The sequence below is a fragment of the Mesoplodon densirostris genome, chromosome 15 (genome assembly GCF_025265405.1).
Source record: "Mesoplodon densirostris isolate mMesDen1 chromosome 15, mMesDen1 primary haplotype, whole genome shotgun sequence".
NCBI classification, from domain to species: Eukaryota; Metazoa; Chordata; class Mammalia; order Artiodactyla; family Ziphiidae; genus Mesoplodon; species Mesoplodon densirostris.
In genome coordinates, this window is record NC_082675.1 from 8,369,446 (window position 1) to 8,382,599 (window position 13,154).

Sequence of the window (13,154 nt, forward strand, 5' to 3'; positions counted from 1 at the left end):
GCTGCTGAGCCTGCGCGTCCGGAGCCTGTGCTCCACAACGGGAGAGGCCACAACAGTGAGAGGCCTGCGTACCGCAAAAAAAAAAAAAAAAAAAAAAAGAAAAAAAAGAAAGGAAGAAAAAGAAAGAAAGGAAGAAAGAAAGAAAGAAGCAGGGAGTAGACAATCAAGGGCCTCAGAAAAAAAGTACCTACCACATAATAATGAGGCCAAACCTCATGTTCTTTCTTCATAGGGGAGCACCTCAGACCCTCACCCAGAAATTATTTTTATTTTAGACAAAGTTCCAACAGTCTGGATTGTCCGTTTCCTTTGATGCATGTTAAGCCAGTTCATCACAACATTCTTCCTCTAAAAACTGCCCTTCCTCACAGAGGTGGCCCCAGCAGGCTTTTTTTTTTGCGGTACGCGGGTCTCCCGTTGCGGAGCACAGGCTCCGGACGTGCAGGCTCAGCAGCCATGGCTCACGGGCCCAGCCGCTCCACGGCATGTGGGATCTTCCCAGACCGGGGCACGAACCCGTGTCCCCTGCATCGGCAGGTGGACTCTCAACCACTGCGCCACCTGGGAAGCCCCAGCAGCCATTTTTATACTACATGACCTTATCAATCGGACCACAGGGAAACCTAACCCAAAAGGGCCAATCTGATTCTCTCCTCTGGCACTGGCACTGGGAGAGAGGCAGCTCTTTGTTCTCTGCAAGTGACCAGAACTGAGTTGATGTAACCTCAGGGTTTGTGGCAGAGTCATGTTTATGGAGAAGCCAAGAAGGGGAGTTTACAGAAGCAAAAGAAAGAAACCGGACAGGCAAAGGAAGCAGAGGTGAGCAATACTAAGAAAATGGCCTCTTTGGTTTCTGCTGAGTTTCTACTTCCTGGTTCTGCCTCCTTGGTTCACTTTTGCCCTTAAGGTACCCCCATAAGCTTATAATAAATGTTCATTTTTTTTTCTTAAGCTAGAAGGCTTTTGAAAGTTGGGATTGAAAAGGCTTTGGCTATAGCGCTAGGTTCCAACAGATGAAGAATGTACTGTCACTGGTAATGTGGGCGTTAAAACAAATGCTTGTATGAATGCAGCAAATTAGAGATGGGAGGCACTGCTTGAGGCCACCAATGCTAAGAGCAGCAATAAATAGATTAATAGTTCATAAAAAGAAATAAGTTCCTATAAAAAGCTCCAAAAGAACTGCAAAAAGCTCATCAGTCTGTTACCATTTAGTTGTGAGGCCAGCAGTGGCTGAACTCAGTACATATTAGGGCATCGTTTGGTTATAGCACGGTCATTACAATGGCCTCGAGATGCAAAAGGCCAGTCAGATGAAGCTGTATGCTTCAATGAAAAAGACGTTTAAATTAATGTTCACGCATTTATAGATGTAAGATTCACTTATCTGGCACGTAGACATTGTAAAATCTGTCATTGTATAACATAATGACAGATGCATGTGCTCCAAATGTATAATTATATATCTCCAGAAACAGCACATTCCCTAAATAAAGAACAAGTTGGTAGCAGAAGTGAGGAATAAATCACTTTATAATTTTCCTGTTGCTTTCCCCATGGAGTTCTTGAGGCTAAAGCCGGTGTGGAACATAGCCGTATGTTCCATATCTAGTAGGCCGTATGTTGACCATATCTGCTAGATCAGTGGGTCTCAACCTATCAGACTCAAAGTCCCTTTAAAAAGAAATATTTTCTAATATCCTGTTAGGAGCCCTGAAAGAAATTAATATGAAATATAATTGGCCTACACTCAAATATGTATATGTAAATGTGTATATATATATAAATGTTTAGTTTGCATTTTCATAATGATTAATCTTGAGCTTTTCAGGTGCTTATAGGCCATTTGTACATCTTTGGAGAAATGTCTGTTCAGATCCTTTGCCCGTTTCTTAATTGGGTTATTTGTCTATTTTAAGTTGTAAGTGTTCTTTATATATTGCAGCTGCAATTCCTTATCAGATATATGATCTGCAAATGTTTCCTCCCATTCAGTGGGTGGGGGGAATTATAGCTTATCAAAATGGAGAAAATGGGAAGTATATTCTTGCAGATGAGCTGGACCTGTTTCTGAAACTGTGTCTTAAAATCTCAGCACATTTGACATTTGGTTTCAGGGTAGTATAAAGTCCTCAGAGACCACATCCTTTGGTAGGCAACAGAGGATAGAGGATGGATAGGAAAAAAACTGTGAATACAAGAGGTGATGGAGCAGTTGTGAGGTCGACTTGCGGGGGTTGTATCTGATATTACTGAAAACAAAGGTATTCAGGAGTGGATACAGTGTGTGCCAGACACTGGGATATATATGATTATTTACTAGTTATGCATCCTTAGATGAGCTATTTACTTTTGGAGAGTATGTTTCTTTTTTTTTTATAAATTTATTTTATTATTTAGTTATTTATTTAGGCTGCGTTGGGTCTTTTGTTGCTGCGCACAGGCTTTCTCTAGTTGTGGTGAGTGGGGCCTACTCTTCGTTGTGGTGCACGGGCTTCTCATTGCGATGGCTTCTCTTGATGCGGAGCGCAGGCTCTAGGCATGAGGGCTTCAGTAGTTGTGGTGCATGGGCTTAGTTGCTCCGCAGCATGTGGGATCTTCCCGGACCAGGGCTCGAACCCGTGTCCCCTGCATTGGTAGGCGAATTCTTAACCACTGTGCCACCAGGGAAGCCCGGGAGTATGTCTCTTTATATGTAAAATGGGGATCGATGTTATTGTGTCAAATATGATATCACCTTTATGATATTAATAACAACAGCTAATATGCTGCTAAAAGCTTTATAGGCTTCCTTTCACTTGGTCTCATGTGAACCTAGGTGGGCACTGAGGGGTAAAACTGAGACTTAGATCATGCAAGGGGTTCAGTCAGGATTTGAGTCCATGTCTGTCTGATTCCAGAATCTTTGCTCTTAAATATTTCATTATGTAGCTTTAAAATGCTGTGAAATCGTTTTGTCCACTAAATCATTGTATAATATTATGTGGGACTGTTTTTATGGTTCCATTGCTTGGTACGTTATGTAAGTTTAAGGGATAATGAGGATTGTGGGGGTCACCTTGAAATGGGCGAAGTCATGCTTGTGGAGATGCTAGTTATTGGAACCCCCATACATTTCATCATGTTCCCCGACATTAGCATACGATGTAATATCTTCTCAAATTTACTTGGAAACTATTAGATACGTAATTATTTGGAAGGATTACCCAACAGACTCAGGAAAATAGGACCTGAAGATACAGTCCCATTAGTGTCAAATCTGATAACTTTCCCAGATGGTGTCTTTTTTTTTTTAGTTTTTAGTTTTAAGATGGTGTCTTCATTACTGTGGGAGACAGAATAATGATCCCCCTGAGGATATCAGTGTTCTAATCCCTGCAACCTGTGACTGTGTTACGTTATATGGCAAAAGGGACTTTGCAGATGTGATTAAGTTAAGGATTTTAAGACGGGAAGAGTATCCTGAATTATCCAGGTGAGTTTAATCGCAAGGGTTCTTAAAAAATGGAAGAGAGGCTGAAGATCAGAGTCAGAAAAGGCCTGTGACAACAGAAGCACAGGTGAGAGTGATGAGATTGCTAATTGGAGGCCATGAGCCAAACAATGAAGCTTTCTGGAAAAGGCAAGAAATGGATTCCCCCCAGCGCCTCCTGAAGGAACACAGCTTGCCAACACCTTGATTTTGGCCCATTAGACCCATTTTGGATTTCTGATCTCCAGAACTGTAAAATAATAGATTTGTGTTTTCTTAAGCCACTGAATTTGTCATTGTTTGTTACAGCATCAATAGGAAATGAATATAGTTACTAACTCCATAGAAACACTATAAGCATAAGATTCTTTTTTTTTTTTTTTTTTTACAGCAAGGAAACACTCATTCTCCACTTGAATACCATGTTTGAGATTTAAAATCATGTTTGGCAGTGTACTGCAGGATGCTAAATAAGACTTCACCCATATTGCTTTGGATTTCTTGATATCTTGCTATGTTTTCCATCATCCATTGGAACAATTAGTTCAGTTTCCTAGAAACATTTGAACAGTAGTTAGAAGTTTGCCCAATAACCCAGTACCCTCCAGGCTTTTTTTTTTTTTCCTGGCTGTGTTTGGTCTTCATTGCTGCGGGTGGGCTTTCTCTAGTTGCGGCGAGCAGGGGCTACTCTTCAAGTGCGGGCTTCTCATTGCAGTGGCTTCTCTTGCTGCGGAGCACGGACTCTAAGCACCCAGGCTTCAGTAGTTGTGGCTCACAGGCACTAGAACGCAGGCTCAGTAGTTGCGGCACACGGGCTTAGCTGCTCAGAAGCATGTGAAATCTTTCCGGACCAGGGCTCAAACCCATGTCCCCTGCATTGGCAGGCAGATTCTTAACCACTGCACCACCAGAGAAGCCCACCCTCCAGGTTTTTAAAGTGAAGAATGTTACTGGTACAAGTCAGCATGTGATACCAAATAAATGGTGACAGCTTTGCCAATAAACAAGAATATGCTCTTCCATGGCTAGGAAGGGAGACTGCCACAGCTGACAGGTCCCGAAGATACATAGAGAAGCATAAGATTCTTAATTCAGATTAAGCTACAGAGAATTTAATTTACTATCCTTCGTCTTTGATCTTTGAACCGTTTGATTTATTTTCTTTGGGGAGGATTTTGGTGTATGTTTTTCTATGTATACTTGAATACCTGGCAAGGGACTAGAGCTTGAGGGAGATGTACAAAGCTAACTTAATTAGGTAAATCATTATTCCTCCCCACAACATATTTTTTATAAGCACAGAAAATAAATCTCTCATCCAAGCAAGGTAAAAGCTTCAAGACTATTTGTGTGAATTTAGATTTTTTTTCTTAAAAAATAAGTGGAAAAATAAAGATGTTTAACAGAGTAGAAGTGTTTCTCCCATTTAGTGTTCTTTATGACTTTTTTTGTGGTAACTAGATAGGTCTCCTATTCAATGGTAGAAAAAGGCTGATGCTGTGATTGGTAATGCACAGAGACAAAGGCTGCGAAGTACAGAGATTTTTTTTTTAAATTTATTTATTTTTGGTTGCGTTGGGTCTTCGTCGCTGTGCATGGGCTTTCTCTAGTTGTGGTGAGCGGGGGCTACTCTTCCTTGTGGTATATGGGCTTCTCATTGCGGTGACTTCTCTTATTGTGGAGCACGGGCTCTAGGCGCGCGGGCTTCAGTAGTTGTGGCACGTGGGCTCAGTAGTTGTGGCTCGCGGGCTCTAGATCACAGGCTCTGTAGTTGTGGCGCACGGACTTAGTTGCTCCACAGCATGTGGGATCTTCCTGGACCAGGGATCAAACCTGTGTCCCCTGCATTGGCAGGCGGATTCTTAACCACTGCGCCAGCAGGGAAGTCCAAACGTGGAGGGAAATTTTTTTTCTTTTCTGGAGGTGCTGAGCAGCATGCAGAGATCTTAGTTTCTTAGTTCCCCCACCAGGGATTGAACCTGTGCCCCTTGCAGTGGAAGCGCAGAGTCTTAACCACTGGACCGCCAGGGAAGTCCAAGACTTTTATCTTATTAATCTTTTCATAGAATAAGCTTTTAGTTTTGTTAGTCGTCTCAGTTGTTCTATATTTTGTTGATTTCTGTCCTAATAGTTATTTCCTTCTTTTTTCTTTCATTTGGTTCTGCTGCTTCTTTTCCAGTATTTGAGTTGAACGCTTAGCCTCATGTCTTTCTTAACCTTTCTTGTTTCCTGATAAATGTATATAAAGCTATAAATTTCCCTTTAAAATAGTGCTTTCACTGTCTGTGTCCCACCAATTTTGACGTGTGGTGTTTTCACTATCATCCAGTTTTAAACATTTCCAAGAGTCATTTAGCAATATTTTATTTGGTTTCCAAATATTTTAAAATTTTATCTTTTTTTAAAAATAAACCTTATTTTTTAGAAGAGTTTTATTTATTTATTTATTTATATTTTGGCCATGCCGTGCAGCTTGTGGGATCTTAGTTCCTCCACCAGGGATTGAACCGGGGCCCTCAGCAGTGAAAGGGCCGAGTCCTAACCACTGGACTGCCAGGGAATTCCCTAAAAATTTATCCTTTCAAAATTAATTTCAAATTTCATTAAAATGAAGTTGGAGAACCTGATCTATATCATATTGTTCATTGGGAATATTGAAGGAGATACATGCATGTCTGTTTTGCAAATGTTCCATGTGCACCCTAAAAGAACATGCATTCTTAGTGGGTGTTGAATTCTCTTGTATATCTATCAGCTTGAGGGTGGTCCTCTCGAAGGAAGTACCTTTGAACTGAGATCTGAATGTCAGGAAAGAGCCAACTCTCTGAAAATCTGGGGGGAAAGGATCCCAGGCAGAGTGGACAGCAAGTGCAAAGGCCCTGATGTAGGAACGAGCTTGGTGTGTTCCAGGAATAGAAAGAAGACCTGGAACATAGTAGGCAAGGAGGAGAGTGAGGTGAGGTAAGATCCTGAGAGGTAGTCAGGGGCCAGATCAAGTAGGGCCTCAGAGGCAATGGTATGGACTTTTGATTTTAACCAACACAGTAAATTCATTGACCACACTTACCAGGTGATGTGCTATGAACTTTATGTAAGCCTGTTGTCAAGTACAAACTGATCGCATTTTATATGATGGGGGAAGCACTTTGAGATTAAAAGTACCTTAGAGATCATATTTAGTCCAGTTCTTTCCTTTTACAAATAAGAAAACTAAGGTGAGGTTTAAAAGGGTCTCACAGTTAGTCAGAGCCCAGGCTTTGGACATCCCCCCGTCTCTCTGATAGATAAGCTCTTAAAAGGGAGGACTCCACTTTCATTTAATTTCATTGAAATGTTATTGAAAGGAATCTTATAAGCAAAAATCATGCTCACCCATCCTATTTACCTATTTTGTAAATCTAGAGTTTTGCAGATAGAGTTTATTCAAAATGAGTTTCCCACAGGGACTTCTTTCCTTAAATATTCTGCTCTCATTTTACCCCTCTCTGCTTCACTTCAACATTTGGACCTGTTTCTATGAGGCAGCCACTTCAGCCTGCCTTATATTCTCCTGGGCACGACTGTCCCATTTCCAGGATGACCTGTCCCAGCACTTTTTTGATAAGGCCTCTGTGGCACATTCAGAAAACCTCCGCATCACAAAGATACACACAGTAATTACCCATCGGTACTGCCTGGCTGCATGTGTGTTTTCTCACCTTACCTACCTGGGAGGCGAAGCCACTCTGCTCTCCCAGTGGCACGGGAGCTAATGTGGATGTACCCTGAGCAAGCAAAGCTGAATCCAGCTACTGCGCCAGGCAGTTCTCAAACCATGAATGGGCACAGTGTACATGTGATGCCTCCCTGCCTGTGAGCCTGGCTCCACACAGGCATCAGCAAGTGCCTCTGGGAACGTAGTCCTTTAGTGCTTTATCTGCTGAAGGCAGATTTATTCCCATCAGAGAGGTAGAAATTTCTTCCCTGATGGTGGATGGCAAAGTCAATGCCTCAGGCAAGATCAGTGCCTCCAATTCCATCCGAAGAAAGCCAAAGGTAAGATTTATATCCACCAACCACTGGTTTATCCCTTCTTCTTTGCATATCCTCACAAATATTGTTCTCCTGGCTTGCTGGCCAAGCTGGGGATCTCCACTGGAATATTTTCTTACAAGACACATTTATATGTGGTTGGAGGAAACAAAAAAGTATGAACAGCAAGCAATCACCAAGCCTCCAGTTGAGACTCAGACTAAGAGAATCTAGACTGCAAAAAAAGTATATATATTTTAATGATATAAGGAAATTTCCACAAAATATAAAAATCCCACAGTTGCCTAAGCATTGGTTTTTGCTTTTGTTGATTTAAAAAATTGTGGTAAATATACATAACATAAATTTAACTATTTTTAAGTGCACAATTTAGTGGCATTAAGCACATTCACAGGGTTGTACAACCATGGCCGTTATCCATTTCCAGAATTGTTTCATCATCAGCAGCTTTGTGCCCGTTAAACACTAACTCTTCATTTCCTTCTCCCCGCCAGCCCCTGGTAACCTTTATTCTACTTTCTATCTCTATGGATTTGCCTGTTCTGGGTATTTCATATTAATGGAGTATGTGGCCTTTTGTGTCTGGCTTACTTCACTTAGCATAATGTTTTCAAGGTTCATCCGTGTTGTAGCTTGTGTCAGTACTACATTCCTTTTTATGGCCAAATAATATTCCATTGTATGTATATAACCCATTTTGTTTATCCATTCATCTCTTCATGGGCACTTGGGTTGTTTCCACCTTTTGGCTAATGTCAATAATACTGCTATGATCATTTGTGTACCAGTATGTATTTGAGTCCTTGCCTTCAGTTCTTTTGGGTATATACCTAGGAGTGGAATAGCTGGATCATATAGTAATTTTGCATTTAAGTATTTGAGGAACTTAAATACATGAGGAACCCAAGCATTAGATTTTGTATTTAAAATATATTTGTCACAATTAAAAAGAGAGAATCGAAGTATTTGTTATGGCTGCCATAATAAAGCACCAGAGAGACTGGGTGGCTTAAATAGCAGAAATTTGACGTACAAGATCAAGGTGTCAGCAGAGTTGGTTTCTTCTAAGGCTTCTCTCTTTGTCTTATAGACAGCCATCTTCTCCCTGTATCTTCACATGACCTTCCCTCTGTGCCTGTGTCCTAATCACCTCTTCTTATAAGGACACCAATCAGATTGGATTAGGAGCTACCCATGTGATCTCATTTTACCTTAATTACCTCATTAAAGGCTACATCTCCAAATACAGTCATTTTCTGGGATAATGGGGGTTAGAACTTCAACATATGCATTTGGTGGTGGCGGGAGCAAGATTGAACCTACAGGATGGGTAGAGCCAGCCATATGCTGACTCTTTTTAAAAATAATTAATTAATTAATTAATTTATTTATTTATTTTTGGCTGTGTTGGGTCTTCGTTGCTGTGCGCGGGCTTTCTCTAGTTGCAGTGAGCAGGGGCTACTCTTCGTTGTGGTGCGCGGGCTTCTCATTGCGGTTGCTTCTCTTGTTGCAGAGCACAGGCTCTAGGCGCACGGGCTTCAGTAGTTGTGGCTCACGGGCTCTAGAGCACAGGCTCAGTAGTTGTGGCACACGGGCTTAGTTGCTCCACGACATGTGGGATCTTCCCAGACCAGGGCTTAAACCCATGTCCCCTGCATTGGCAGGTGGATTCCTAACCACTGCACCACCAGGGAAGTCCATATATGCCAACTCTTGACTGACTTACCCAAAACAAATCATGGTAGAGGGAAACACAAAAGATGGTTTTTAAGCTTCATTTCTGGATTTCAGGAAAACGCCATTTGACCTTTTCTGATATCTCTGAATTTGTTATTATCTGTGACATATTTCAGTGAGGATTGAGGTGAGTCTTCTTTGTCTCCTTAAATTTGCATTCAGGGTTAAAGGCTTTTAATAAATATCTTTGCAAGAAAAAAGTGAACCCTAATTGAAGACTCACATCTCCCTTAAGTAAGAAATGTCCTGCAGATTGTGTTCTGCCTTGAACATCTTTCAGTGTCATTTGCTATCCTTCTATGGCATCATTTTAAATAGCTGCATATAGTTCTATTATATGAGTGTACCATAATTTATTTAACCAACCCTCTAGTGTTGGATTTAAAGGAATTTTAAAAATTCTTACTCAGATTCTGTTCTTTCTGTTACCACCACCCAATTAGTAGCCTAGGTTGCTTTTTGAGTCACTCTTATATGATTCCAGCAGACTTCTAAAAGTAATCTCCCTTCCCAGGGTTTCCCCCTTCACCTAACATCCTCATGGATGTCTGAAGGATGTTCTTAAGTCACTGCTTTCCTCATATCTCCTGTCAACCCAAGAATGGCTCCACCTTAACTTTGCAATTGGTCCAAACATCTCAGCCCTTAAAAAAAGAAAAAAAGATTTCCCCAAATCAGCCTCTATTTAACTTTCATCTACTTTCTTCCCAATCTGGGGAGCCAGTCAAGTCTACCTGTAGTCTTAGCACATACCATACTCATTTCTCTGGACCTGGCTGGTGCCACTAGTCCTGTTGGAAATACCTTTTCTCATCCCACTGAATGTTTCCAGTCTCTTCATCTAGGAGGGCCAGCTCATGTGTCACAAGCTTCATAAAGCCCCCTGTGACTACTCTTGTCTGTATGGATTTTATTTTGCCTTTCTTTGAGCTTCTGTCTCACTGAGATGGGACCACATAGTTTATGAAGCAGTTAAGAAGTAAGCTTGTGTCCCTCCTGGCTAACTAGAAGGTCCAGAGACCTTGTTGTAAATGTCCCAGTCACACTGGACATCTGACAGTTCTTGGAACACACTCATTTCTTTCCCACTTCAGTGCTTTGTGCTTGCTGTCCCTCTGCCTGAAATGTCCTGCCTCCAACTCGTCATGGTCAGTTCCTTCTTGACATTCAGATCTAGTTTAAATGTCACTTCCTTGGAGAGGCCACCCCTGACCCCTGTCAGAAATAACTCCATTGTTTTTAGCGCAGCGCATTGCTTATTTCTTTCAGACCCTTTATCCCAGGCTGTGCTCAACTCATCCCTTTACACATTGCTTGCCCATCTTCTGCACTTCACCTAGTCTCCAGGACAGCCTGTCTGGTTCATTTGTTTATCCTGACACCTACCCAGTGCCAGGGTGCTCAATAAATGTTTGCTGAATGAATTGGTGAGATTGGATGGAATGGAGAAAGAGAAGAGAGATAGTGAGGCTGTCCCTTGGATTTCTGACTTGGGAAACTGAGCTGATGGCAGGTGGTGCTACTAACCGAGCTTGGGAGTTCCAGAAGAGCCCATGTGGGTGGGGGTGGAGGAAACAGAGATGATTATTTCCCTCTGTACTTATTTGAGTTGCCTCTAAACTATTTAAGTAGAATATTCATCCACACATGGTTAAATATATGGGCCTAGAGCTTAGGAGTGATGCTTGGGCACTGTCCAAATAACAATAATAGCCAGCATCGTTAGACATGGTTAACACTTTAAATAACAATAATACCTAACTTTTTTTTCTTTTTTTTGTAAATTTATTTTTGGCTGCGTTGGGCTTTGTTGCTGCGCACAGGCTTTCTCTAGTTGTGGCGAGCAGGGGCTACGTTTTGTTGCAGTGTGCGGACTTCTCACTGCAGTGTCTTCTCTTGTCACGGAGCATGGGCTCTAGGTGCATGGGCTTCATTAGTTGCAGCACATGGGCTCAGTAGTTGCGGCACACAGACTTAGTTGCTCCAAGGCATGTGGGATCTTCCCAGACCAGGGCTCAAACTCATGTCCCCTGCATTGGCAGGCAGGTTCTTAACCACTGTGCCACCAAGGAAGTCCAATAATACCTAACATTTATTGACCACTTACTCTGTGCCAGGCAGTGTGCTAAGTGCTTCACATACATTTACTCTTAGAACATTTAATATTTAATACAACCCTTGGATACAATGATACAACTAAGGTTTCTAAGAATTGGGTAAACTGAGGCCACTCCGCTAATTAGTGGGCGGGCTAGGATTTGAAGCCAAGTGGTCAGTTTCCAGTGTCCCAGCTCTTCCCCACTGCACTAGTGTGCTGGAATAGACATGCAGGCACACAGAACCAAGCCCATTGCCTTTGAGGAGCTTCTTGTTTCCTTGGGGAAATAAAATAACTCATAACCTACTGTACTCAACAGCCTTGCCTAAGGCTTGCCTAAGGCTCTTATCCAAGCCTGTCAAGTATGGTAATTATTTGATTAAAATGACTAGTGTTGACCTCCACCTCTGATTCCTGAAGACTCACATACATATGACCTTCATAATTCATTCAGAAGAACTAAGGAAGTTGGAAATGCAAAATCCTTTCCATAGATCATCATCTGTTTTGGAAACATGATTCATAACCCTCTTGGGACTGGAAAAGAGGAAACTGAAAGATCACAGTAAAAGTGAAAGAAGATAGTGATGTCTACATCTATTCAAAAGAGAGCAGAAGGGGACTTCCCTGGTGGCCCAGCGGCTAAACCACACTCCCAATGCAGGGGGCCCGGGTTTGATCCCTGGTCAGGGAACTAGATCCCACATGCCACAACTAAAGATCCCACATGCCACAACTAAAGATCCCGCATGCCGCAACTAAAGATCCCACGTGCCACAACGAAGATCCCATGTGCCGCAACTAAGACCCGATGCAGCCAAATAAATAAATAAATAAATAAATATTTTTTAAAAAAGAGAGAGAACAGAAGGATTTCAATCAGCGGACCCTCAGGGATTCCTGGAATGATGACTGCATTGGATTAGAGTATGGGTTGAGAAACATACAAGCAGCAGAAAGTGTAACCACACCCAGTGCACTCAAATGGTTACTTTGAATAAATGGGGGTAGTGGTCCCAGTTCCCCATGGGCTCTAAGAAACAGGGCTTTGTGCAGACAGTGAGTGCGCAGAAGCCAAGCCTCTAATTTTTTAGGGCAACTGGCTTTAAGGGTATCTTAATCACCTCCTGTTCACCGCATTGGTAAGGGAGGGATTCCCACCCTAGGGGTATGGGGATGGCCGAACATATGACACCCAGCACTGGACAGCTGAAATTGGCAGCAGTTCATTGGTCACATATACTCACAGCACAGGGAAGAAGGACACCACACGCCCTGCAGGGTCACATGGGGGTAGCATTTAGGAACAGAGTGAACAACCAGAGGCAGTGGGAGGCAAGCTTACTTTGTAGTACCCGGAGGGTGAGGTGTCCTGTGGTTCCCACAGGAGAGTGTTGTTGGTTCTTTTGGATAATTCCATGGCCTGGTTGGGAACGCAAATCCACTATACAGGCATCAGCAGAAACTGCATCTGGTCCATCTGATGAGGAAGGTTGTTTAACTAGGTGACATTTTCGATCAGACCAAGAAGAAAAACTTGCAGTTAAGCCAAGCTAGGCCTTCCTGATTTCACCAGATGTTAAGGCAGCACGTAATATTAGACCTTGATTTTAGGCCTTACACCACAGGGTGGATGCATCTGTAGGCTCTGTTGACTGCCCCTTGTCTCTAGATTTGGCACATTCTTGACCCTGACCCAAAGCTCAACGAGTGTTCTCATCCCCACCAACTTGGGACAGGAGATATTCTAAAAATCAAGGCATAATGGGAATTCCCTGGTGTTCCAGTGGTTAGGACTCAGTGCTCTCACTGCCG

At 42.4% G+C, this 13,154-nt stretch overlaps 1 non-coding gene across 1 annotated transcript; it reads right to left on the reverse strand.

The window, feature by feature from the left end:
* Window positions 1–4,414: 4,414 nt before the first annotated feature.
* On the reverse strand, window positions 4,415–4,545 carry LOC132503370 (small nucleolar RNA SNORA24). The gene has a single exon (XR_009534610.1). It is a non-coding gene; the product is annotated as a small nucleolar RNA SNORA24 (small nucleolar RNA).
* Window positions 4,546–13,154: the final 8,609 nt, after the last annotated feature.